Source organism: Pinus tabuliformis, chromosome 8, assembly GCF_031772625.1.
Source record: "Pinus tabuliformis cultivar Carrire ecotype Pingquan chromosome 8, CPIR1, whole genome shotgun sequence".
Taxonomy (NCBI): domain Eukaryota; kingdom Viridiplantae; phylum Streptophyta; class Pinopsida; order Pinales; family Pinaceae; genus Pinus; species Pinus tabuliformis.
In genome coordinates this window covers 552044549-552070377 of record NC_142294.1, presented here as the reverse complement: position 1 = coordinate 552070377, position 25829 = coordinate 552044549, and the positions used below count along the sequence as shown (strand labels likewise).

Below are 25829 nucleotides of genomic sequence, written 5' to 3'. Positions count from 1 at the left end.
GTAGGCCACTGGCCCCATAATTTGTAGGCTTTGTTTTTGCACTCTAGAGGCCATTTAGAGCCTCATTGCTTATGTATTTTTTCGATGATATGTATTGCACTCGGTGCCATTTTGGTATATTCACCTTTACATGGTATATAAATGAACAATCTTTGCATATTTTGTCTCTATTGGCTTGGAATCATGGTTTTAAATCTTAAAAATAGTTTTTTCATTAAAAATTAATTATTGAATGTATTTTTCTAAAACCGGTTCGTTTAGACCAAACCAGTCCTGGTTAGACTGGTTCCGGTTGGTAAACCAGTTCATTAGATGGACTGGTCCAGTTTTAAAAACATTGATGTCGCCCCACCTCACTCTTGGAGGTATGGCTTCCATCATGGAAAAAATTGATCTATTCATACTGTTGCTACTACTACTCTGCTGCTGCTTCCACACTGCTGTTGCAACTATTGCAATAATAAGTTTGATCTCCCCAGATTCTGAAGTACTAGCTTCCATAGGGTTTCTCCTTCTGAAACTAAACTCCCTATGAGTCTCCATCTCCTTGCTCCGTCTTGGCAACTCGCACTAGAAACTGGACTGCGAAGTTCTGCATTGTGAACCTTATGGCTAGAACTGCACCTACATACTTCAACTAGGCAATTCGCACTTCCTTTGTCACTGCATCTAGCTCTGCAACTGTCTCCCAGGTACTGACTGCGTCTAGATTTCCAACTGTCTAATGATGGATTGCGTTTGCTGACACTGAACCTGCTACTATGATATTGTGGGCTCCTGTAGCAAAGGTGATGGTCCCATTGCAACAATCCAGGATTGATCTCACTGATCTCCTTATCCTTGTTGCAAATGCATTGGACCCTGCCCATTATGGCACACTGGAGTCTTATACTCCTCCTGGATCTGGTGCCCCAATATCTCCTTTCAAGCCTAGTCCCTGGCTGGGACCCTTCCTTTCTTTGCAACTTGCACTTCCTCTGTCATCTGCCTGGCTTTGACAACTGGAAGTTGATATGCTCCCCATATCTGCATTTTGGTTGTGCAGCCTCATATGGCAATCTCGTATGACCATCTTTGCAGAGCTACAAAATCTGGAAACTCAAAACTAGAGGCTGGATTTGGAAATATACCTCTTCCTTTGCTTGGTTGTTGAATCTGGTACTCGCACTTCCTTCTGGGGTGAGAAGATCTGCTCACAGCTACTGCCAATCTGCAACTGGGAAAATCAATCTTCTGAAACTTGAAGTTCCCTAAGAGAAATCTTACCTCTGCTGTGTGTGCTTTTCTCTTCCACCTGATGCTGATTTTGCAACTGCAAACTGCTGCAAAACTCTTTGTATCCAAGCAGAAATTTTCTCAGTGAAAATCTGAGCTGTTGCTGCTCCCTCTGATTGCTGGGATCACTATCTCGGGCAACTCAACTTTTTTGCAAACTTGCAATTGAAAATCGAACCCTAGCCCCAATAAGTGAAAATTTGAGCTGTTGCTGCTCCCTCTGATTGCTGGAATCACTATCCTGGGCAACTCAACTTTTCTGCAAACCTGCAACTGAAAATCGAACCCTAGCCCCAGTGATTTGGCCTGCCTGTCTGGGTACTGCGCAACTTCTGAGAATTTCGGTCTACTGCTCCCACTGAACAACGAGATTACCTCCTCCGCTTCTGAACTTCCCGACTGATCACTCACACTCTAATACCATGTGAAAAGTTCATCTATCATAGAAACTGAAAATTATCTTTCTAATTGTTAATTTATTTAACAATTTATATGTTGTCATCTATGGCAAATACCAAATAATTCAAACTGATTTCACAAATAAACTGCGAAAGAAAATAGCGTTGGAAACTGAGAAAATCTAGCGCGCACACACATAAATTTTACATGGTTATTTTTGGACACACACATAAATTTTACATGGTTATTTTTGGACAATGTCCCTGGGGAAAACCCAATGTGGGAAAACCGGTGCAACAGTGAGGGTTTTTATTATTATGCAACAATGAAATTCTGAGTATAATCTGGATGCCGAAAACTGGCAATCCACAACAAGAAAATCTGGCAGAGACATTCCCTAAGCAACCCTTGCACTCTTGCTTCCTGCACTCGCGCGTTCCTGCATGCGCGTTCCTACACACTTAAGTGTTCCTAGATAAATCGGCCTCTTGCTACTGCCTCTCCGGATCTGGAAATCTTCCTCTGGATCAGTGTCCCTGCCCCTCACTGACACTGCGTCCCTCTCTGGCTTGAACTCTACCGTTGCTAGCTCGATCTGCACAAGGAACTACTGCTCAAGTGTCTCCTCTCCATCACCACATTGATCCCTTCTTATATCTTCCTGTTGGGACTCCAATGACCAAGATTATATCTTAATCGATGACTTAGATCATTTCTGGATCGATCCGCATGAGTTTCTAGAGAATTCTCACCTTGACTTAATTAATTCAGATTAATTAACCATTTTTCCTAGGTTTAGGACTTAGGAAACATTAAAAAGTAAGTTAATACTCTGATTAAGCCATCTCATTTTCAGAAATGATTTATGGGTTATGGAGATCTCATGTATTCTACCTTCTCCACCGAGTTTCGTGACTAGAACACATCCGATGCTACAAAAACTAACATGCTCCATATTTTAGAGAGAACACGTATTCTTGAGAAAACAAAGAGCTTTCAATCTGCACTCGCTTGTACTGCAGTACCTTGGCAGACTTTGTCAAGATAACCTCGTGGGTTGGTAAGATCTATTTTGGGCATTTGGAGATTCCTCCTACGTTTTTAGGGATTTCTTCCTTCCCTTAAGGAAATTTTGACTTGGGGTGAGACGTTCAATACCATCCACTTTCTCATAAAAAATAGTCTTATTTTGAGTTCAACCAAATACCCTAGATGTCATAAACTCTCCCTTATGAAAGATGTATTTCTTCCTTCCCTTAAAGGAAATTCTGACTGGGGGTGAGACGTTCAATACCATCTACTTTCTCATAAAAAATAGTCTTATTTCGAGTTCAACCAAATACCCTGGATGTCATAAACTCTCCCTTATGAAAGATTTAGCTTCATCCACTATTCAATCTTCAATTCTTTCCAAAAATGTAGATTGAGACCACTGACCTTGTACTTTGAAGGGTTGGAGCACCTCTTTTTAAATAACCTTTGCAAAATAACATTGAAGAAAGAGGTGGTATATGGTCTCATAATTCATTGTCATTTTTACAGAAGCACACTCGACATCAACTCTCCCTTATGAAAGATGTAGCTTCATCCACTTTTCAATATTCAATTCTCTCCAAAAATGTAGATTGAGACCACACTCAACATAAACTCTCCCTTATGAAAGATGTGTTCATCCACTATTCAATCTTCAATTCTCTCAAAAAATGTAGAGCACACTCGACATAAACTCTCCCTTATGAAAGATGTAGCTTCATCCACTATTCAATCTTCAATTCTCTCCAAAAATGTAGATTGAGACCACACTCGACATAAACTCTCCCTTATGAAATATGTAGCTTCATCCACTATTCAATCGTCAATTCTCTCCAAAAATGTAGATTGAGATCACTGACCTTGTACTTTGAAGGGTTGGAGCACCTCTTTTTAAACAATCTCTGCCAAATAACATTGAAGAAAGAGGTGGTATAGGGTCTCATAATACAATGTCATTTTTACAGAAGCACACTCGACTTCCATTCCAGCTTCATTTTTAATCGTTATCTCACATCATAATTTTATTTGTCAATGGCATCCATAGGAAAGTCTAGATAAGGGCTTTCTATCTTCTGCCTTCCACAACCAGTGGCTAGCTTTTGCCACATTTTCACTCATCTTCGCTTCATATCCTAACTTTGCGGTCATAACCCCTATAGTGACATTCCTCGACCAACATAATTCATTTTCATGCTCCAAGAGAAACAATGCTATGTTTAATGTTAGTAACACATATTGCAGACATTAACATCCCAAATGACATTGTAGTTCCAAATCTTTAGCAAGTTTCCAAACCGGAATTTAGGAAGATCTAGATAAGGGTCATCTATCTTCTAAGTTGCCGTCCACCACGAGTGCCAACTTCTCCCACATTTTCAGTCATCTTTACTTCATATCCTGTCATAACCCCTTGGGTTGATCGAAAGGTATTTCTGAGTGGAGAAAACTCACAAAAAAAAACCTTTCCGAGTGGAGAAAACACACAAAAGGAGAAAACACACAAAAAGAGAGCTTGTGGGCAAGACACCCAAAGTTTGGGGTTTTGATCCAAAGGAATGGGCTTGGAACCCATGGAAGGTAATTTTATATTCTAATCTGTTGCTGAGTGGTGAAGTGGGTTCTCTTGAAGGACAAAGAGGGTTCCTAAGTCACCTAGGGGAAAAGTATAAATATAAGCCAATGGATAGGTTTAGTATCACAAGTGAGGAGGACTTCACTTGTAAGAGAGGAGGCTAGAAGGACTAGCCTAGGCAAGCAACCCTAGAGAAGCAACAACAAGCATAGGAGGCCGAGTTTGTGTTATGGTTAGTAAAGGAGTAGGCTGCAGGTGGAGCAAGTGATCAGAGGTTTGTTCTAGCTAGATAAGGAGGATCAAGCCCTAATTTGAGTGCTTGTATAGTAAATCTGAGGAGGGCCGAAGTCTGATCAAGAGAGTCAAGTTTTGTTGTTGGTATGGATAGCAAGAAGAGGGACGCAAACCTAGAACCAAAAGCTGAAGATTGCGAAAGAAGGCTACACGAAGGGGCGAGTGTCTAGGAATAAGGCTGAGACTAAGGTTGATGCAGGTCGTAGCAAATAAGGGCAGGACAAGCTGAAAAGGAGGCTGGTTAGTGTTGCTGTGGCAGTAGTGAGGGTTAAGGGAGGCTTGTTAGGAAAGGTTGCAACCTAGAACCCTAAGTCGAGAACAAAACAAAGGAGGCCAAGGTTGTTGTAGAAGGATGCAAGTGGTGTTAGAACTGGCTGCAACTTGGTTAGGGCAAGGCCGAAGCCTAAAGGAACAAGCTGTTGTTGAAGAAGGGCACTTGTAGTAGGTTTAGGGTTGTCTAGAACAGGAAATGAGAGCTGACAAAAGTCTGGATAGAGCTGGCAGAAGTCTGGATAGCGCTGACAGAGATCTGGATAGGGCTGACAGAGGTTGGAGGCCTACCAAAGGACTGGTAGGGCTAATAGAAAGGTACAACAAGGCTTTTATGATGACTATGTGTTAAAGGAACAACCGTAGGTGACTCAAGTTCTTACTGGTTGTATTTTTGTAGGCGAAGGACAATTGATTGTATTTATTTGTTGGGACGGACTAAGCCTCAACCCTAGTTAGATTGGTCAAAGGGTTGACTGTGCATATTAGCTTTTTGTTGGGTTTGTCAAGGGCCATGATCCCTGGTATGGGAGCCCTAATGTTTTCTTATTGAAGGATTAATAACGAACGCGTTATGGGCTATAAATATCGTGTACTATCAATGATCTGTTTGCTATTATATTCTGCTATGCAAAGTTGCTATTGTTGGGCACTTCTAGTGTGTTTGTGTTCCTAGTTAGGGCATAGACCAAACCTATGGGTGTGTGGAAATTCCAACATGGTATTAGAGCTACTTTGAAGGGCAACTAGATTAGAGTGTGCACAGGTGTTAGCTCTAGGAGGGTGCTGTGAGACTGTTGCAGAAAGCAACAATGTTGCTGAGTGAGTTAGCTAGACATGGAACAAAAGGTTCAATAGAAAACATGGAGATGTGGTATTTACTACTTTGGTGACGAGGCAAGATGCCAAGTCTCGTGGATTGGTGGAGAACTCGATGTACAGTGGTATGTTGTGTGGCAGGTTGCTGATATGTCAAAGTATGTTGAGATAGTTCAAGTGCCTTGGTAAGCAGTGTTATGGCTTGGACGAGATAGCTTCGTGTGGATGGCGAGATAATTTCTTCATTGGGTTGCAGAGTTGCACATCGAATAGTGGAGCCATGTGCATATGAGGTGTTTGACGCAGGAGGATGAAGACACTCGTAGAGTTGAGTTGCGGTGGTCTAAAGTAGACTAGGCATAGTGTTCAACCACAACTCGGAACTGACCTTGAAAGGACACAAGTTCAGTTGCAACACTTTCTGGGAGGGAAAGCAAAGTGAGCCAAGGGGAATTTGTGTAGGCTCGGAGGGAGTCTGGCTTCAGAGGGAGACTGCAAAGGAGAGTCAGCTACCCAGTGGAAGTCTAACCTTCAGATTCAAGTGAGAGAGTGGAGTATTCCAGGTTATGCAAGGAAAGTCATGACCCATGTAAGGACAATTGTGGTACATGCAAGGAAAGTCATAGACCATGCAAAGACGGTTGTGGTGCACACAAGGAAAATCATGGTACATGCAAGGATAGTCATGAATTATGCAAGGAAAGTCATGATCATGCAAAGAGAAGATGTGGCACATGCAAGGAAAAGTCATGAAGATGGAGATTTCTAGGAGTATGGTGTCTTCAAAGATCCAGGTCTTCTAGAAGGACGTGGTTGCAGATTAGATTTAGAGGTAGGGCCACTTCTAGGCAGTGGTCGAAATTCCTTCCTCACTAAGAGGGAGTGTTGAAATTTGGGTAAGCTCGAAAGGTATTTTGAGTGGAGAGAACCCACAAAAAGAAAGCTTGTGGGCAAGACACCCAAAGTTTGGGATTTTGACCAAAGGAATGGGCTTAGAACCCATGGAAAGTAATTTTATATTTTAATTTTTGTTGTTGAGTGGTGAAGTGTGGTCTCTAGAATGACAAAGAGGGCTCCTAAGTCACCTATGGAAAGAGTATAAATATAAGCCAATGGAGAGACTTAGTATCACAAGTGAGGAGGACTTCACTTGTAAGAGAGGACGCTAGAAGGACTTAGCTTAGGCAAGCAAAGGAGTTGTAAGCAACCCTAGAGAAGAAGTAACAAGCATAAAAGGAGGTTGAGTTTGTGTTTCCTGGTTAGTAAAGGAGTATGCCATAGTTGGAGCAAGTGATTTGAAGTTTGTTCTAGCTAGATTAGGAGCACTGTGCCCTAGTTTGAGGGTTGGTATAACAAATCTAAGGAGGACCAAAGTCTGATCAAGAGAGTCGAGTTTTGTTGTTGGTCTGGGTAGAAAGAAGAGTGTTGTAGACCTAGAACTGAGGGCTAAAGACTGAGAAAAGGTTGCAGGAAGTGCTGAGTGTCTAGGAAGGAGGCCGAGACTGAGGTTGATGCAAACCATCACTAATAATGGTAGGCCAAGTTGAAAAGGAAGCTAGTTAGTGTTGCTGTAGCAACAATGAGGGCTAAGGGAGGTCTTTTAGGGTAGGGTTGTAGCCTAGAACCTTAGGTTTGGGACAAAACAAAGGAGGCCATGGCTGTTGTGGAAGGCTACAAGTGGTGTAGGTTTGGGACAAAACAAAGGGGGGCATGGCTGTTGTGGAAGGCTACAAGTGGTGTTAGAGCTGGCCGCAACCTAGTTAGGGAAAGGCTAAGGCCTAAAGAAACAAGCTGTTGTTGAAGAAGGGCACTCACAACAGGTTTAGGTTTGGCTTAAGCAACAAAGGAGAGTTGATAGAGGTTGGAGGCTTACCGAAGGATTGTTAGCGCTGGAAAACGGTACAACAAGGCTTGTATGATGACTGTGGGCTAAAGGAACAAGCCAAGGCGAGTCAAGTTCTTGCTGGTTGTATTTTTGTAGGCGAAGGACAACTGATTGTATTTATTTGTTGGGCAAATGAGAGTCTGATGGACTAGGCCTCAACCCTAGTTGGACTGGTCAAAGGATTGACTTTGTATATTAGCTTTACACTGGGGTTTGTAAAGGGTCATGACTCTTGGTACAGGAGCCCTAAGGTTTTCTTATTAAAAGTCTCATAAGGAACGTGCTTTGGGCCATAAATATTGTGTATTGTTATTGATATGTTTACTATTATATTCTGTTGTGAAAAGTCGTTTAATGTCGGGAGCTACTAGTGTGTTTGTGTTCCTAGCTAGGGCATAGACTAGACCTAGGCTGCATGGAGATTCCAACATGGTATAGAGCTACTTTGAAGGGCAGCGAGATCAAAGTGTGCACAAGTGTCAGCTTTAGGAGGGAGTTGTGAGACTTGCAAACAACAGTAGTGTTGCCAAGTGAGTTGGCTAGACATGGAAAAAAAGGTTCAACAAATAACATGGAGATGTGGTCTTGACCATAGTTTTAAAATTCGGCCGATTCGAAACGGAAACGGCTGAGTTGATCCGTTTCATTGCTCAGAAATATGACACGGTGGAGGAAACGGTTCGGTCGGCTGAGTCAGCCATGACTCGGCCAACTCAGCCGAGTCAGCCATGACTTGGCCAACTCAGCCGTTTCCACATCTACTCGGCCGAGTCATTAAATCCAGCCAGTCACCCAAAAAAATAGGGATTTTTCTAATTTTTTTTTAACTTTTTAACATTTAGCTGATTGTTGGGGACTCCAAGGTGTTTTCTAAATTGGTTAAGTGCTATTTGGGGTCCATTCCCCTCTCCTAGTATTAATATGCTATTCAAATTTCATGTTAATGTTAAATTCTTAAAGTAAAAGTGACATTCTCCTTAATCTTCATTTTCATCCTTTTACTTAAATTTTTAACATTACCATGAAATGACTCAGGATGTTTGAGAGTGGTTCCGGCCTCATTGGATTTCATATGGAGAAAGTAGAATTTTAGATTTCATTCAAAATCCAGCAGACTTATCAGTTTTTCAGGATTTTAGGATTGGAGGATTGTAATGTTTCCATTGAATTTTGTCATGTATTAGGGTATGGAACTCGTATTTAATCAAGAACACCAATCCCTCTATGTACCTTGATGTTAGTGACACTGGTTGTCGAACTCCTCCGGGATTCGCTCCCAAACCATGAGCTTCTGAAAATGTCACTCCCACTCTCGTTTTCGCTCTCGCTCCCCACTTTCACTCCCGCTCCCAAGTAACACTGAGCCAGATGATGTTGGCAACTCTAGCAGTTTCCAGTAGTACTGGTCACATACTTTTGTTGTAGAGGCCATTTATAGCCTCCTTGGTTATGTGTTTTTGTTTTGATCTCTATATCAACATCGTGTATGTATTGGACAGTGCACTGGGTGCCATTTTGATATAATGGATATATTCATGAGCCTACTTTGATCATATGTTGTCTTCTATCTATATTCTAATGCTGTGTGTTTGGAAACATGAATGAAAATATTTAAAATTATGTGTTTTTATAAAAAATAAATATTTAATGTATTTTTTACAACGATCGAATCAATGAAATCGAGTCGGCTGAGTCGATACCGAGTCGGAGTCGACCCTCGGCCGAGTCAGAGTTTTAAAACATTGGTCTTGACTAGTTTGGTGACGAGGCAGGATGGGAATTCTGTTGAATTGTGTAGCTTGGGAGGTACTTCACAAGCCTAGGAGTTGGGTTTGTGAGAAGTTTGGTCATAAAAGGCTTTGTGGGCAAAGAACCCAAGTAGAGGGGGAGGTTTAAAATCTAAAAGGAAATTAAAAGGAAAATTAATGTTTCCCAAGGTCTAAGTGGACAAAACCCCAAGACCTAGAGGGCTCTTAAGAGGCCTAAGGAAGAGCTATTTACAGAGGCCTAAGGAAAGGCTAGAGAATCAAGTGGGAGGAGCTCATTTAATCATGAGGCTAGGAGAGATGTAGTCTAAGGAAAGGCCAAGTTGAAGGCTAAACATGCGCTGCAAGTAAGGCTAAGTTTGTACATCAAGGGCATTCGATGATGAGGAGGGGGCCAAGTCTAAAGAGTCGCAAACCAAAAAGAGTCAAATGGACGCTGAAGGAGGCCAAGGTTTGAGTTCTTCTTCCAAGATCTGATCTGAACGAGTTAGGAGATTTGTAGGTCGAAATTGGAAGTGTAGATCTTTACATATGTTGGTACAAAATCCTCATAGATTTGGTTGCAGAGAAGGCCGAGATAGTTGATCTAATGCAGGAGTAGGGTTGCACAAGTAAAGACATCAACACATCGATAAAAGGGGTTTGTGAGAGGGGTTTTGGCACTGGTACAAACAGTATTAGAGGCCGAGTTTGGGGCACACCTGTAGCTGGAATAGGTGCCCTAAAAGAGGCCGGAAAAATCAGAGAAATGCATAACACGACTCTAAGATGGTACAAAAAGGCGTCTTAGGAAAGGTATCGTTGATTTGGCTCCCATGATTGATCCAATGCCAAGTGATGGAGGGTTGTCCTAAAGAGTTTAGGACAAAAGTTGCAGGCCTTAGATTGGGTCTATTCCAGTGATGTCGCAACCATGTTTCTCTATCAAGTAGTTTGAGTTTGTGAAGCCTTAGTTCAGATTTGGAGGGAAGGGCTGAGACCCTAAAGGAGAAGCTAGTTTTGCTGGTATATTCCTAAGATCAGGGTCGCTGGTGTATACACAAGTCTTGTGTATGTGCTTGTCCTTTGTGAGGTCGAAACATTTTAAGGGTGAACTAAAGCAGAGGAGAAGGAACAAAGAAGAGGGTTGATGGATTGAGTGGAAATAAGGGTTTATGGAAGCCTGCTCATAGATCATGAGCAACAGTCGATCTGTGCAATTTGAGGAACAAATTGTAGAATTGAAGGAAAAGTATTTGTAGCCCTAGATCAGTCAAGGAGTGATTGTGTGTGGGCAGTTTATTGGCCCTAAACAGTGACAGAAGAGGCTAATTTGTCACAAATATAGGGCAGAGATGTGTAGGTCCTAGGATTAACACTCTAAGGTGACAAGAAGGTTGACAAGTGGGCAAATTTGGAAGAGTGAGCACTGTTCACAAACGAAGTTGTGAACAGTGCAAGATATAGTGTAGGAAGCACTGCAGGATGCAGACCTCAAGTACACGTTCATGAAAGGAGTCAATGCGCTGTTAGGAGGCGGATCTATGAACCCTAGTTCAGAAGTTGTAGATGGACAAACTTTAGTGAAGTAAGGGCAGTTCCAAAAGATCCAATGAGCAGTCATCCTAATGGAGCAGTAGAGCTACTAGTGGCCAAATCCATGAGCCAAAGTTCAATGACACAAAAGGTGTTGCATTCATTGATAGTGGCTTGATGGAGTGATCAACAATTGGGAGGCAAGAGGACCTGCCAAATGTGCTCAGGACATGTGGAATAAAAGGGCAGAGCGTGGCCTCCATTAGCAAGTAGGTCAAGTGTTTTCTTGTTCAATGTAAATTGGGTGTCAAAGTGATTGACACCAAGCCCTAGTTGTATCCTTGTATTAGGGCTGTATGTAAGGGCCATGATCCCTGGTACGAGAGCCCTAATACTATTGCATTCTAGATTGTAATATGACAAGTAGTGGGTTTGAAAAAGTTAAAAATTTTCATGTGCACTAGTTGATTGCTTCCATCCTGCTACCGTATTCAATAATGTGATTTCTAGCCTTCATTTCTGGCAGAGGGTGAAACAATTTGTTTCAGATCCTTCTCTTGGGGTTAAGTTCTATCCTTGTCATATCATATATCATGAGGGTGCATGCTCGTTAACCTTTTTCCGTCATGCTAGTTTGGTGTGGTGTTCCCGCACATATTTTCCCTATTATACAATGACGGGTGACCACTTTTGGAAGCCACTCGTGCAAGCCTCCTTGTTTATAAGGTTCTTGTTACCCTGGAGCTGGCATTCACATCGATATCTATGAGCAAAAACGTAGCAACACAAACCAACTAAAACTTAATAGAGTTTAACTAGACAACGAGGAGATTAAAGCAGGCAACAAAACCAACAAATGCATGATAAGAGCGAAGTTATTGCTTATCCCCGTTCTCAACACCTTATCCACATGCACTTGCTACGATTCTTCCATCCGGCTCCCCTACACCACAATGTGATTTAATAATGATAGGGGGGAACAACTTGCTTCTGATCCTTCTCTTGGGGTTACTATAACCTTCATGATCCTTCTCTTGGGGTTACTATAACCTTCATATCATGAAAGTGCATGGTCCTTCCCCTTGATCATGTTGGATTGAGGTCAAGTGACTACATTTATTTACCATCGTGGACCTATGACAGCTTCCAGTGACCACTTGTGCAAGCATCCCTTTTTTATATTGTTGTCAACAACATGTTACATCTTGATCAATCTCACGAGTGAACCAATAAATCGTTGGCTTGACTATCCATGATATATACTGAAGAAGGGGGATGGCTGCACTTTGAAATTGCTGCAAAATTTTGGGTGTTTGCCAAAGATGTTGTTTTCCCTATAAATAGGATATGATGGTTAGGCTAACGTGCATTAATAGGTGCACTGACTATTTAGCTTGGCGTTGGAATATCACTTGGGGGTTTGTATTTTGCTCTATTTTGCTTTGCTTCAGATTAATACTTGGTGGTCTGTATATGGCTCTATTCTGTTTATGATAAAGCACAGTTCCAATATTAACATTAACTGTGTTCTATTGCGCCAATGATTTGCACCGCATCAATCCAAAGGAGCTAGACAACGAGGTTCTTGCTTTATCTCCTTTATCACCTTGAGGCTCGTACGGTGTTACCTCTGTTGGGATCCATGCTTGCGAAGATCTATCACAATCCTCAAAAAGATGCAAACCAATCTCGTTTGCAAAAGATATTACAGTTTTGGGCTTTCAATGAAGCTTATGACAATAAAACTATGTATAGTTTAGCTGGAGCTGGATTGGCAAAAAGAATCCTCCATGTAACAGCCATCTATTGGTCTAATAGGTATTTCTTTTGATTGTAGCAACTTGTTGCATTTTTTTGTTTTCCATTGATATATAATTTATGTCAATTAGTTTTCAACATGTTTTTCATCTTCTAACAGATAGATTGAAGAATTTTGGGGCCATGAAGATGTCGTTTTTAGAAAACGAATTTTGGGGCCATGAAGATGTCGTTTTTAGAAAACCCTCCAGGCATGATTTCAAATGGTTAAATTCTTCCAATTGTCCAGTGCGTCCAGTGCTTTGGCAGTTTGAATCTATTGTCCAGTGCTTTGGCAACTTGAATCTGCAGCAATGAAGGAATATTGTCCAGTGCTTTGGCAACTTGAATCTGCAGCAATGAAGGAATATTGTCCAGTGCTTTGGCAACTTGAATCTGCAGCAATGAAGGAATATTATTCCTCATGTTTTTCATCTTCTAACAAATAGATTGAAGAATTTTGGCAAAGTTACAGTCGATGATTTCAAATGGCTAAATTCTTCTTATTGTCCAGTTCTTTGGCAGCTTGAATCTGTAGCAATGAAGGAATATTATTTTAAAGTAGATCATCCTAGTTGGCAGCAGGCTTCCAATCTATTCATCTTCTATGTCACAACTCCACGGTAACATACCAGATAAATTTTTTTTTATGGTAAACCTTTATTTACATAACCCTCCATAAATTCGATAATAGACTAACTATATACACATATATACAATTCGTTTATTAAAGCACTAATCGTGCTGCTATGATTACACATATATATAATTACCAATCTCTTAACTTAAGGTTTTCCACTTGGCTTATGGTTTATGAATCATTGGCGACTTTCATAATAAGGTTGAGGTCAACGGTGATCATGCCCATCGGCTTGCTTCTCCGATCTATTTCCGATGCCAGGTGTGAATAGAAAACTAAATGGCTTCACCTACCTTGGCCAGGTGGCTAACACCGTGCAGAGGCCATGTGAAGTCTTGGGGAAATCGCCGAGTTCGCGCGCCAGACCGCCATTCAGATGGACGGTGAGGATCACTTGCACAAATCTAAGGGTTAATATTGCTTCAGGGTTTAGCGGGTTCCATATATACCACCGAGTCGCTTATTCCGGGTTTATTTGCACTTGGAGGAGAGGCCGAACCCTTGCTCCATTCAGCGGCTCCAACCCTACACCTTATGCCAGGTCTCGACAAGCTAGCTCAGGTATCTAATGACTGCAGACCGCCGATTCATCGTTTTCCCTTCAACTGTCAATTGTTAAATATAAATACAGTGCGTTGTTTCGGCAGGGTTTCACATTTCCGGTTTATGCATTCACGGCTAACTTCAACGTGTTTATCATGTGCAGGTAATTGCTTCTCATTCCTCCTACCGCTCAGGGAAGAAATGATACAACCGAGGCATCCTCAGGTATTTATTCTATCATGAAATGATGCAGAGCATTGGTTTAATCCGATGGGTGAGGGTTTAAACTGGAGGGTTTTCTTGCATCGATTCTCTCGGCCTGAGGAGTTCCTCATGGCAATCTTTTATTTATTGTCTCAGGGTTCCTTCATTCGGCTAAACCCTGGTTAGGATGCGCGGTCGGCTTTCCCCATGCCGGTACCTGCGTCTTCTCTGGTTTACAATTTTATGTTGTATTTATTTGGCACTACTTGGGTATATTTGTTAAGGGTTCATGGCCTCCCTTGCCGGAACCAAATCGAGTCAACTCAAGACGGGACATTTACCCCTTTCATTTTCTCTTATTCTCAAGAATGTTTAACTATGTTTACTCTGTATTTATGAGAGGCCACGAGTCCATCTCGGCTCGCTGAACACTTTAATGAATAGGCTGTCGTTATATCCTTCAGGGGTTTATTTATCTCATTGTTAATATATGAATATCTCCTTTTTCCTGTTGAATACGATGTACATGTTTTTTTTTTTCATTTGGTTAATTTGTATCAACAGCTTGCTTTTCGCTATGCATATGAACTTGCTTTCCAGAATGTATTGAGCTCGTCTTGTTTAAGGTTATTATCATTCCTCTGTTTAACAGAGTCGAGACGGGTTCCTTTCGAGGGTTTCGTCTATAACAACCCTACGTTCACTTGTCAATGCATGGCTGTATACGGCGGTTAAGCGGCCGTTTACCACAGCAGTTCTGTGACATCATGTTAATGTTATTATCTATTGTATTCTGCGTTGATACAGTGGTAGTCTTTACTTGTTTCGTATACATATCGAGGCCAAACCCTAGGTACAGGGCCCGATGGGTTTACTTTGAAACGACCTCACCATATACTATGAACAGCACTTAATGTTTCAATATACTCCTCGGCTGTTATAGAAATACGACTGGTTTATATGTCGTTCTGATGTTTTCCATAATCATTATACTGTTATATTTGTACAGAAACCCTCTCGCTGTTGAATAGTATAATACATTTCCACTACGCACTCACGTGCCCTGCATATGGTTATGATCTTTCAGGATCATTGTAACGTTTCTATGCTTCGACTTTCCATACAATAATGAGCATTAGTTTCTATATAATTACATGCATCGCTTTTATACAGTTAGCATGCATCGTTTCCTTTACAGTTAGCATGCATCATTCTTTTTACAGTTATCATGCATCATTCTTTTACAGATATCACGCATTGTTCTCTTTACCGTTATCATGCATCGTTTTCTTACAGAAATCATGCATTGTTCTCTTTACAGTTATCATGCATCGTTTTCTTACAGATATCATGCATTGTTCTCTTTACAGTTATCATGCAAGAATGTAGCAGATAATCTCTATTTGCCTTGAGTAGCCAGTTCTAGGCACTCTTAGAAACTGTTTAAGATATTATATGTATACTGTTCCATCTAGTTAGCAACAGAACTTCAGGTGCAACCATACTTTCCTTCTAAGCACCCAGCATACTAATACAGTAGTCTAATTCAGGTGAATAACGCATACCTGGTCTATTAGGCACCAGAGTTATCGCTCTAGAAGTTCACCTGCAATTTACATACTTGCTCTTATCCACCCAACCATGAGATCCATCGATACGTTGGATTCTCCCCCCGAGCTGTCTTGCAGGCCTGCAGCCCTCAACAAGACTCATGCACTGTTGTGCTAGGGTTATCTGGTCCTTACCAGACTTAACCCTCCTTTCTTTCTCTTTTCTTTTTCCTCGAATTTCTCTCTCCCTCTCTGTCACAACAGACTAGGGGTTTCCCTCCCAGGACTTTTCCTGGCTGAAGGGTTAGTTTCTTTTTCAGTTTTATAACTGTTTCTTTTCTTTAGAAATCCTCCCTTAGGAGACTACCAGCATTTTTCCAAAATATCTTCCATTTCATAAATAAAATAATATCATTTAACACAGTAATTAACAGTTCACATTAGTTTCTTACCATAGTAACTTTCATAATTACATGTTTTACGGGGTCATCACATCTTCCCCCCCTGGGATTGGACATCGTCCCGATGTCTATTCCCTTTAAATAAGTCCGGGTAAACTTTCCTCATAAGTTCCTCGTCTTCCCAAGTAGCCTCCTCAGGCCCATAGTGCTGCCACAACACTTTAATTTGGGTAATAACCCGTTTTCGCAGCCGCACTTCTCTCCGGTCGAGAATGCTCTGTGGTTCGACCAGAACCTCGCCTTCCGGTTCGACCTGCAGACAATCAATATTTTAATCAGATTACATTAAATATATCCACATGTTCAAAACAACGAGATTAATTCTTACCCGAACATCTTGCCATTTGATCACATGTTTAGGATCGTATACATATTTCTTTAGAACAGAAACGTGGAAAACGTTGTGAATTCTAATATGGCTTGGCAAGGCGAGTTGGTAAGCCACCGGCCCCACTCTAGCCAAGATCTGAAAAGGTCCAAAATACCGAGGAGCCAGCTTAGCACATCCGCCCCATTGCAGTGTGCTTCTTCTGGCTTGGATCCTCACAAACACATGGTCACCAACCTGATATTCTTTAAACCTTCTTTTCTTGTCCGCAAAACTTTTCTGCCTGTCCTGTGCAGCCTTCAAGTTGGCACGCACCCTTTTCACCATGTCTTCCATTTCTTTAAGCATTTCCGGACCCAAACTCAGCTTATCCTCAGGTCCACCCCAACTTGAGGGTGTGCGGCATTTTCGCCCATACAGAACCTCAAAGGGGCTTAACTGCGTCGAGGTATGATATCCATTGTTATATGCGAATTCAACCAAATGTAAATACTCTTCCCATTGGTTTGGTTTCATCATCACATACGCTCTCAACATATCTTCCAACACTTGATTTACTCGCTCAGTTTGACCATCGGTCTGCGGGTGGTAGGCTGTGCTAAAGTTCAGCTGTGTTCCTAACTCAGCGAACAACGTCCTCCAAAAGGTGGATGTGAACTTTACATCCCGGTCTGAAATGATTACTTTTGGTAGCCCATGCAGTCTGAATACATTCTGCATAAAAAGGTGAGCAATTTGCACCGCCTTATAAGTGGATTGCACGGGTATGAAGTGTGCCGCTTTACTCAACTTATCAACCACCACCATGATGGAATCATGGTTTTTCTTCGTTCGTGGCAGACCGGTTATAAAATCCATGGAAATGGTTTCCCATTTCCATTCCGGAATAGGCAAAGGTTGCAATAGCCCAGCCGGATGCTGATGTTCTGCCTTAATCTGCTGGCACTCTAAACACTTTGCCAAATACTCAACCACTTGCTTCTTCATTCTGGGCCAGAAATATTCCTTCCTAAGTGCAGTGACCATCTTTTGGTACCCTGGATGGCCAGTGTAGTGGCTGGTATGGAACTCGTCCAAAATCAGGTTCTTAAGGTCATTTGAATCAGGTACATATAATCTTTTATTAAAATACAGCATGCCAGCACTGTCCAATGTATATCCTTGCTGTAATTTTTCATTAACTGATTGCTGTACCTGCTGTTTTAACTGTTGGTATTCAACATCCTGATTTGCTGCTGATTTAATCTGCTCAAACAGAGAGTTTCGCCACTTGCTGACTGAAAGTTCACACAAACACTGCACCTTTCGACTCAATGCATCAGCCACCCGGTTCTCTTTGCCTTTTAAGTGCTTAATCTCGAAGTCGAATCCACTTAGGAAATCTGCCCAACGACCTTGTCTTGCATTCAAGGTAGGTTGACTGAAATAATTGGTCAAGCTGTGGTGATCTGTCAACAACAGAAATTTCCTCCCCAAGAGGTAATGTCGCCACATTTTCAGCGCATGAATAACAGTTGTTAATTCTAGATCGTAAGCAGAATATTTATGCTCATGATCTTTTAATTTTCTTGATTCATACGCAATTACTTTCCCTTCCTGCATTAATACTCCTCCTACACCCTCTTTACTTGCATCAGTACACACAACGTAATCCTTATTAGGATCAGCTATACTCAAGATGGGTGCAGTGGTGAGTAGGTGCTTCAACCGATCAAAGCTCTGTTGACATTCCGTTGTCCACTTAAACGCCTTTCCCTTTTTCTGCAAAGAAGTGATAGGGTAGGCTATCCTTGAGAAACCTTCCACAAACCTTCGATAATAGCCAGCTAGTCCCATAAAGGATCTGATATCAGCTACATCCTTGGGTATGGGCCATTCCATGATAGTCTTTATTTTCTCAGGATCTACCGCAATTCCTTCTTTAGTAATCACATGGCCCAAATATTGAATTTCCTCCTTGAAAAAGTCACACTTACTAAACTTGGCATATAGCTGATGTTCACGAAGAGTTTGCAACACCATTCTCAGGTGCTCTTCGTGTTCCTCATAGGAACGGGAATATATCAGAATATCATCGATAAATATCAGCACGAATTTGTCCAAAAACCTGTGAAACACGCTGTTCATCAAACACATAAAGGTGGCGGGTGCATTGGTCAAGCCAAAGGGCAGCACCACAAATTCGTAATGCCCGTAGCGTGTTCTGAAAGCGGTTTTGGCAATGTCCTCTTCTTTAATTCTGATCTGATGATAACCAGATCGCAAATCGATCTTGGAGAATACCTTTGCTCCCTTCACTTGATCAAAGAGTTCGTCAATCCGAGGCAAGGGGTATTTGTTTTTGATAGTGAGCTTGTTCAGCTGACGATAGTCTATACACATACGAAGAGTTCCATCTTTCTTTTTGACAAATAATACTGGAGCTCCCCACGGTGACACGCTGGGGCGGATATAATTCTTATCCAGCAACTCTTGTAGTTGCATTTTTAATTCTGTCAACTCGGGTACGCTCATCCGGTACGGTGCCCGCGACACCGGGGCTGCCCCAGGTGTTAACTCTATTGTAAAGTCTATATCCCTTTTTGGAGGCAGTCCTGGTACCTCTTCCGGAAAAACATCCACAAATTCCTGTACTACCGGAATATTGTCCAATGCAGATGTTTTGTCCTTCTGGTTTGCATAACCAACTTGGATAGCATAAATCTGACACTTCTTCCTGAGACATTTAGCTAGCTGGGAAGCAGTGATAGGCTGGATCTGTACAGGGTGTTTAATTCCCTGCAATTCTTGCTGCTGTCCCAAGTCATCCTTGTAATAAATGGTTTTGGTCTTGCAGTTTACCAACGACCAATGCTTTTCCAGCCAATCCATACCAATCAGGATGTCGTAGGATCCCAATGGGAGCACATTCAGGTCTGCTGTAATTAGCTGTCCAGCTATGCTGAAAGAGCAGTTACCAACTTTGGCTAAGACTCGTCTCTTAGCTCCCGTGGCTAGCTGTACCAGCCATGGACTCCTGAACTTTTCAGAAGGTAACTTACACTGTTCTACTATTTTTGGACTAACATAACTCAACGTAGCTCCTGGGTCTATAAGAACAGCTATAGAAAGGTTTGAAATTTTACCTTCAAACTCCACCATGGTCGGTTGGTATTCCGCTTGACGGTCATCCAAGGCTGCGTTGATTCTTGGTACGCTGCGCGCCACTTCCCCAACAGTTGATGCTTCTTGGATCTGAGATATGTGGTCCACTCCTTTACGCTGAGGGCAGTTCTTAACATAATGCGGTCCTCCACAACCCCAACATTGAACTGGAGGTCGGGTTATTCCTTCAAGGTCGGACCTGGCAGGTGGTTCACTGATTCTGCTCTCACTTGGTTTAGTCCGAAAGGTACTCTTTGCTATATTCCTGCCAATCTGTCCCTTACCAGCACCCTTGCTGCCATTACCACGACTTCCCTTGTTATTACCAACAATTCTGTTGCTTTTTCTTTCATTCCACCTTTTATTTGAAATGTCTCCTTTCTGCTTGTTTTGCTGATAACAGATTCTTGCCTTACGAATCGCCTCATCCATTGTCCTGGGATTATCAAACTCAATGCGTTCTCTTATATAGGCTGGTAAGCTGCTCACAAATCTCTGCACTTTGGCCTTCTCCTCCTTGATATATGGCACATAGCGAAGCAGGGAAGTGAAGCGGTTAATGAACTCGTCCATGGACTGCTGTCCCAGTCGTAAATCATGGAATTCCCGTGCCTTCTCATCATAGAAACGCTCGGTTAGATATCTCTCCTTGAAGTATTTCTGAAACTTTTCCCAGGTTATGTTCTGCTCACTTACTCCTTTTACAATTTTAATTTCTTCCCACCACAGGGTTGCTTTGCCCTGTAGCTGGAAGATGGCCAGCCGCGCCTTCAGATTCTGATCATACTCATACAGCTGGAAATACTTATTAATGTTAATTAACCAAGCCTCTGCCGCTTCTTCCTGCTCTCCATCAAAATGTGGAGGTTTAATTTTCCGGAATTCTCCCTGTAATTCCATTTTCTGTCTCTTTGAAGTCTGCTGCTCTAATACATTGTCAGAATGGTCCTCCTTCTCCTCTGAGATTTCAGGTGCATAATTCCGTTCTTCAGTTGCCCTTTGCTGTTCTGCACTGGGATTGGCTAATGGTGGATTTTGTCTGTCTGACAGACTCTTCAATATTCTTTCCTGTTCCACTGTCAAACGCGCGTTGTCTTCTCGCAATCGTGCCATCTCTCTTTTCAGTTCTTGAACAGTTTCGAGTATCGCCAGATTGGTACTGCGTGTCTCCGCACCAAGCTGTACCCACAGCTCTGGATTTTCCCGAGGAATGCCGTCAGCTCCCTGCATTTCCTCCATCTTATTGTTCACTGTTAACGAATTGTTGTTTCTGTATTTATCTCCTAATTAATAAACAGAAAAACAATTAGCTGAATTAATTCCTTCTCAAATAGGAACTATATGATAATCTTCCATGCAGCTGGATCTTACTGCTCCAGAGGCCACAGTTTTGAAACCTCTGCTCTGATACCACATTGTCACAACTCCACGGTAACATACCAGATAATTTTTTTTTTATGGTAAACCTTTATTTACATAACCCTCCATAAATTCGATCATAGACTAACTATATACACATATATACAGTTCGTTTATTAAAGCACTAATCGTGCTGCTATGATTACACATATATATATAATTACCAATCTCTTAACTTAAGGTTTTCCACTTGGCTTATGGTTTATGAATCATTGGCGACTTTCATAATAAGGTTGAGGTCAACGGTGATCATGCCCATCGGATTGCTTCTCCGATCTATTTCCGGTGCCAGGTGTGAACGGAAAACTAAATGGCTTCACCTACCTTGGCCAGGTGGCTAACACCGTGCAGAGGCCATGTGAAGTCTTGGGGAAATCGCCGGGTTCGCGCGCCAGACCGCCATTCAGATGGACGGTGAGGATCACTTGCACAGATCTAAGGGTTAATATTGCTTCAGGGTTTAGCGGGTTCCATATATACCACCGAGTCGCTTATTTCGGGTTTATTTGCACCTGGAGGAGAGGCCGAACCCTTGCTCCATTCAGCGGCTCCAACCCTGCACCATATGCCAGGTCTCGGCAAGCTAGCTCAGGTATCTAATGACTGCAGACCGCCGATTCATCGTTTTCCCTTCAACTGTCAATTGTTAAATATAAATACAGTGCGCTGATTCGTCAGGGTTTCATATTTCTGGTTAATGCATTCACGGTTAATTCCAATGTATTTCTCATGTGCAGGTAGATGTTTCTCATCCCTCCTACCACTCAGGGAAGAAGTGATACAGCCGAGGCATCCTCAGGTATTTATTCTCTCACAAAATGTTACAGAGCATTGGTTAGATACGATAGGCGGAAGTTAAACTGGATGATTTTCATGTATCGATTCTCTCGGCCTGAGGAGTTCCTCATGGCAATCTTTTATTTATTGTCTCAGGGTTCCTTCATTCGGCTAAACCCTGGTTAGGATGCGCGGTCGGCCTTTCCATGCCGGGACCTGCGTCTAATCTGGTTATACAGTTTTATGTTGTATTTATTTTGGCACTATGTCCAGGATTATGTATATTTTGTTAAGGGTTCACGGCCTCCCTTGCCGGAACCGAATCGATTCAACTTAAGTCGGGATATTTATCCCTTTCAGTTTCTCTTGTTTTTCAAGGATGTTAACTATAATTACCCAGGTTTATCTGTATTTATGAAGAGACAACGAGTCCATCTCGGCTCTCTGAACATTTAGTGAACAGGCTGTCGTTATACCCTTCAGGGGTTTTATTTATCACAATGTTAATATATGTATATTTCTTTTTCCTGTTGAATACGATGTACATGTTTTTCATTTGGTTTAATTTGCATCAACAACTTATTTGTCTATATGCATATGAACTTGCTTTCCAGAATGTATTGAGCTCGTCTTGTTTAAGGTTATTATCATTCCTCTGTTTAACAGAGTCGAGACGGGTTCCTTTCGAGGGTTTCGTCTATAACAACCCTACGTTCACTTGTCAATGTATCGCTGTATACGGCGGTTAAGCGGCTGTTTCCACAGCAGTTCTATGACATCATGTTAATGTTATTATCTGTTGTATTCTGCGTTGATACAGTGGTAGTCTTTACTTGTTTCGTATACATATCGAGGCCAAACCCTAGGTACAGGGCCCGATGGTTTCACTTTGAAACGGCCTCACTTTATACTATGAACTGTACTTAATGTTTCAATATACTCTTCGACTGTTATAGAAATACGACTGGTTTATATGTCATTCTAATGTTTTCCATAATCATTATACTGTTATATTTGTACAGAAACCCTCTCGCTGTTGAATAGTATAATACATTTCCACTACGCACTCACGTGCTCTGCATATGGTTATGATATTTCAGGATCATTGTAACGTTTCTATGCTTCGACTTTCCATACAGTAATGAGCATTAGTTTCTATATAATTACATGCATCGCTTTTATACAGTTAGCATGCATCGTTTCCTTTACAGTTAGCATGCATCATTCTTTTTACAGTTATCATGCATTATTCTTTTACAGATATCATGCATTGTTCTCTTTACCGTTATCATGCATCGTTTTCTTACAGAAATCATGCATTGTTCTCTTTACAGTTATCATGCATCGTTTTCTTACAGATATCATGCATTGTTCTCTTTACAGTTATCATGCAAGAATGTAGCAGATAATCTCTATTTATGCCTTGAGTAGCCAGTTCTAGGCACTCTTAGAAACTGTTTAAGATATTATATGATCTAGTTAGCAACAGAACTTCAGGTGCAACCATACTTTCCTTCTAAGCACCCAGCATACTAATACAGTAGTCTAATTCAGGTGAATAACGCATACCTGGTCTATTAGGCACCAGAGTTATCGCTCTAGAAGTTCACCTGCAATTTACATACTTGCTCTTATCCACCCAACCATGAGATCCATCGATACGTTGGATTCTCCCCCTGAGCTGTCTTGCAGGCCTGCAGCCCTCAACAAGACTCGTGCACTGTTGTGCTAGGGTTATCTGGTCCTTACTAGACTTAACCCTCCTTTTCTTTCTCTTTTCTTTTTCCTCGAATTTCTCTCTCCCTCTCTGTCACAACAGACCAGGGGTTTCCCTCCCAGGACTTTTCCTGGCTGAAGGGTTAGTTTCTTTTTCAGTTTTATAACTGTTTCTTTTCTTTAGAAATCCTCCCTTAGGAGACTGCCAGCATTTTTCCAAAATATCTTCCATTTCATAAATAAAATAATATCATTTAACACAGTAATTAACAGTTCACATTAGTTTCTTACCATAGTAACTTTCATAATTACATGTTTTACGGGGTCATCACATTCTAACAAATAGTCGTTTAGTTTTCCATTGCTTTGCTTCAGCCAGCGTGCGCATGCTTTTCCATGGAACGAAGCTGGTTTCCCACGATGGTTCAACCCTCCGGTTGCCAGGTAAGCAAAGTTTTATATCACTGTCTGTCATATACCCGCAGAAGTCTTTAGATATTAAGACAAGGTGTTTGGATGTGCAGGCCTCCGCTTCCACGCGGGCCTTCTTGTATTATCTGCTGAGGTACTCTCTGTCGAGAACCCTCCTGGTTGCATTCTCCTGCCCTTAGGTTATTTAACAGGGCACTATGGATATCTGGTTGTTTTCGAAGACTTTCGTTCAGCTCCAATGTTTATATTTGCTAGATTTACAGAGATATTTATATAGTTTCGACTTTAGTTGAGGGTTGAGCCTCCGCGCTCAAACCCTGCAACCGGCTTACTGAAGCCTATACTTGCCATGACTTTTCGTTCTTTATAGTTCAGGGTTTTCTCTCTATGTTATTCGGATTTTGCCTTTGCGGCCGAGGAGATGGCCAAGTTATCCCTCGGTGATGTATAAACAGAGTAATAGACTTATACAGTCTCATAGCATTATTATTATTTGGTTAACGAACATTGCTCTATTCTCGTTTTTATTTAATATCATGATTGTTCATAGGATTTGTTCATTTCAGCTATGATTACATGTTTCAAAGGGCGGCGAACCCCCACTGTTCTTATGCTATCAGTATTTATAACTTTACTCTGTGCAACTTAATTTGTATCGGTTACAATGCATGCATTCCGGCACTGCTCGTTTACTGTTCTTTCGTTCTCTAGAAATGCACGCATAGCTTTTACCATTATTCTGGGTTTTGTACCATTCGGTTGCATGCATAGTTCTGCATATGGTTTATGGGTTCTTTCGCAGTTATACAAATAGTTATCCACATAACTGTGTTCTTTTGGTTATAATCTCATGCACAGGGTAAATATATTACTTGCATATTTATCACAGGTTTATATAAATGCATGGACTGTAATATAACCGTAAGCCCTTAATAGATTTACATATACGGGACTTACAAGAAATACATGTTATTTTCTTTCTGTATTGAAGTTAGAGCTAGCTACCCTCTGCTATGCGCTCATGTCTCACCTCTGACCACAGTCGAGGAATAATGGCGTATCCTTACTTCTACCATACAGTTTATTGCTACCCGTGATTATTTAAACATTTACAGGTTCCGTCACGACATTCTCGTGCTTAGTTTCGGTAGGGTCTCACGGTTCTTTATGTCGATAATTTCAATTCATTCCTCGACGGTACCGCTACACCTGTTTCAGAGGTTCACCTTTGTCAAGTTTCGGTTCCCTGCAAGGGTTTGGTATTATAATGACTGTTAACAGAGTTCATATTTCAACCCGTGAGGGTATTTCGTCTCTGTCCCTGATATCAATTCTTGATAATTTCTCTCTGGTTATATTACCCTAATGCATTGGGTATTCTGCAGCGACTTACGTTCGCTAATGACATTCTATCATACAGAGAGGAACCGCTTCTGCATAATCACATAAAGCTACAGCTTCTAGGGAAATTATAATGTATATTCCCTAATGATTATCTTAGTAATTAATGCATATATCATTACTGTTCAGTGGTTTTACAGTTTTGAGACCGTACCTGGTTCACCCGAACTGGAATTGGTTCTCAAACAAATAAGTCACCTGAACTTTAGTTCTGCTCGTCCACCCAGCCATGAGACCCATCACCCAGATGGAATTCTCCCCCCGAGCCATCCTGCAGGCCTCCAGCCCTCAACAGGTTTTGTGCACACTTGTGCCAGGTTATCTGGTCCTGACCAGACTTAACCCTCTATTTACTTTCTTTCCTTTTTCGTGTTCTTGGAGAAGATTTCCCTCTCTTCCTCTGTCTGTCTCTATTCTATACTCAGACGTCTCCCCAACAAAGATACAGATCGAACACGTGACCTTTAATCATATTCTGTCTCACGCTCTTCCCTCCAAAGACCCCCGACCAGCATCCCCTCGTTCCATTTTACAGGAATCAAGAATCGGTTCAATAACTGATTCAAGAATCAGTTCAACAACTGATTCG

The 25829-nt window shown here is 41.6% G+C and overlaps 1 long non-coding RNA gene across 1 annotated transcript in view; it reads left to right on the top strand.

Moving 5' to 3' along the window:
- Positions 1-11305: 11305 nt before the first annotated feature.
- The window catches only part of LOC149236634 (uncharacterized), a 30691-nt gene continuing 16167 nt past the window's right edge, over positions 11306-25829 (top strand). Inside the window, exons 1-2 of the long non-coding RNA XR_016268415.1 lie at positions 11306-12646; positions 12747-13210. This is a non-coding gene — a long non-coding RNA (uncharacterized LOC149236634). The remainder of the gene's footprint in view (positions 12647-12746; positions 13211-25829) is intronic.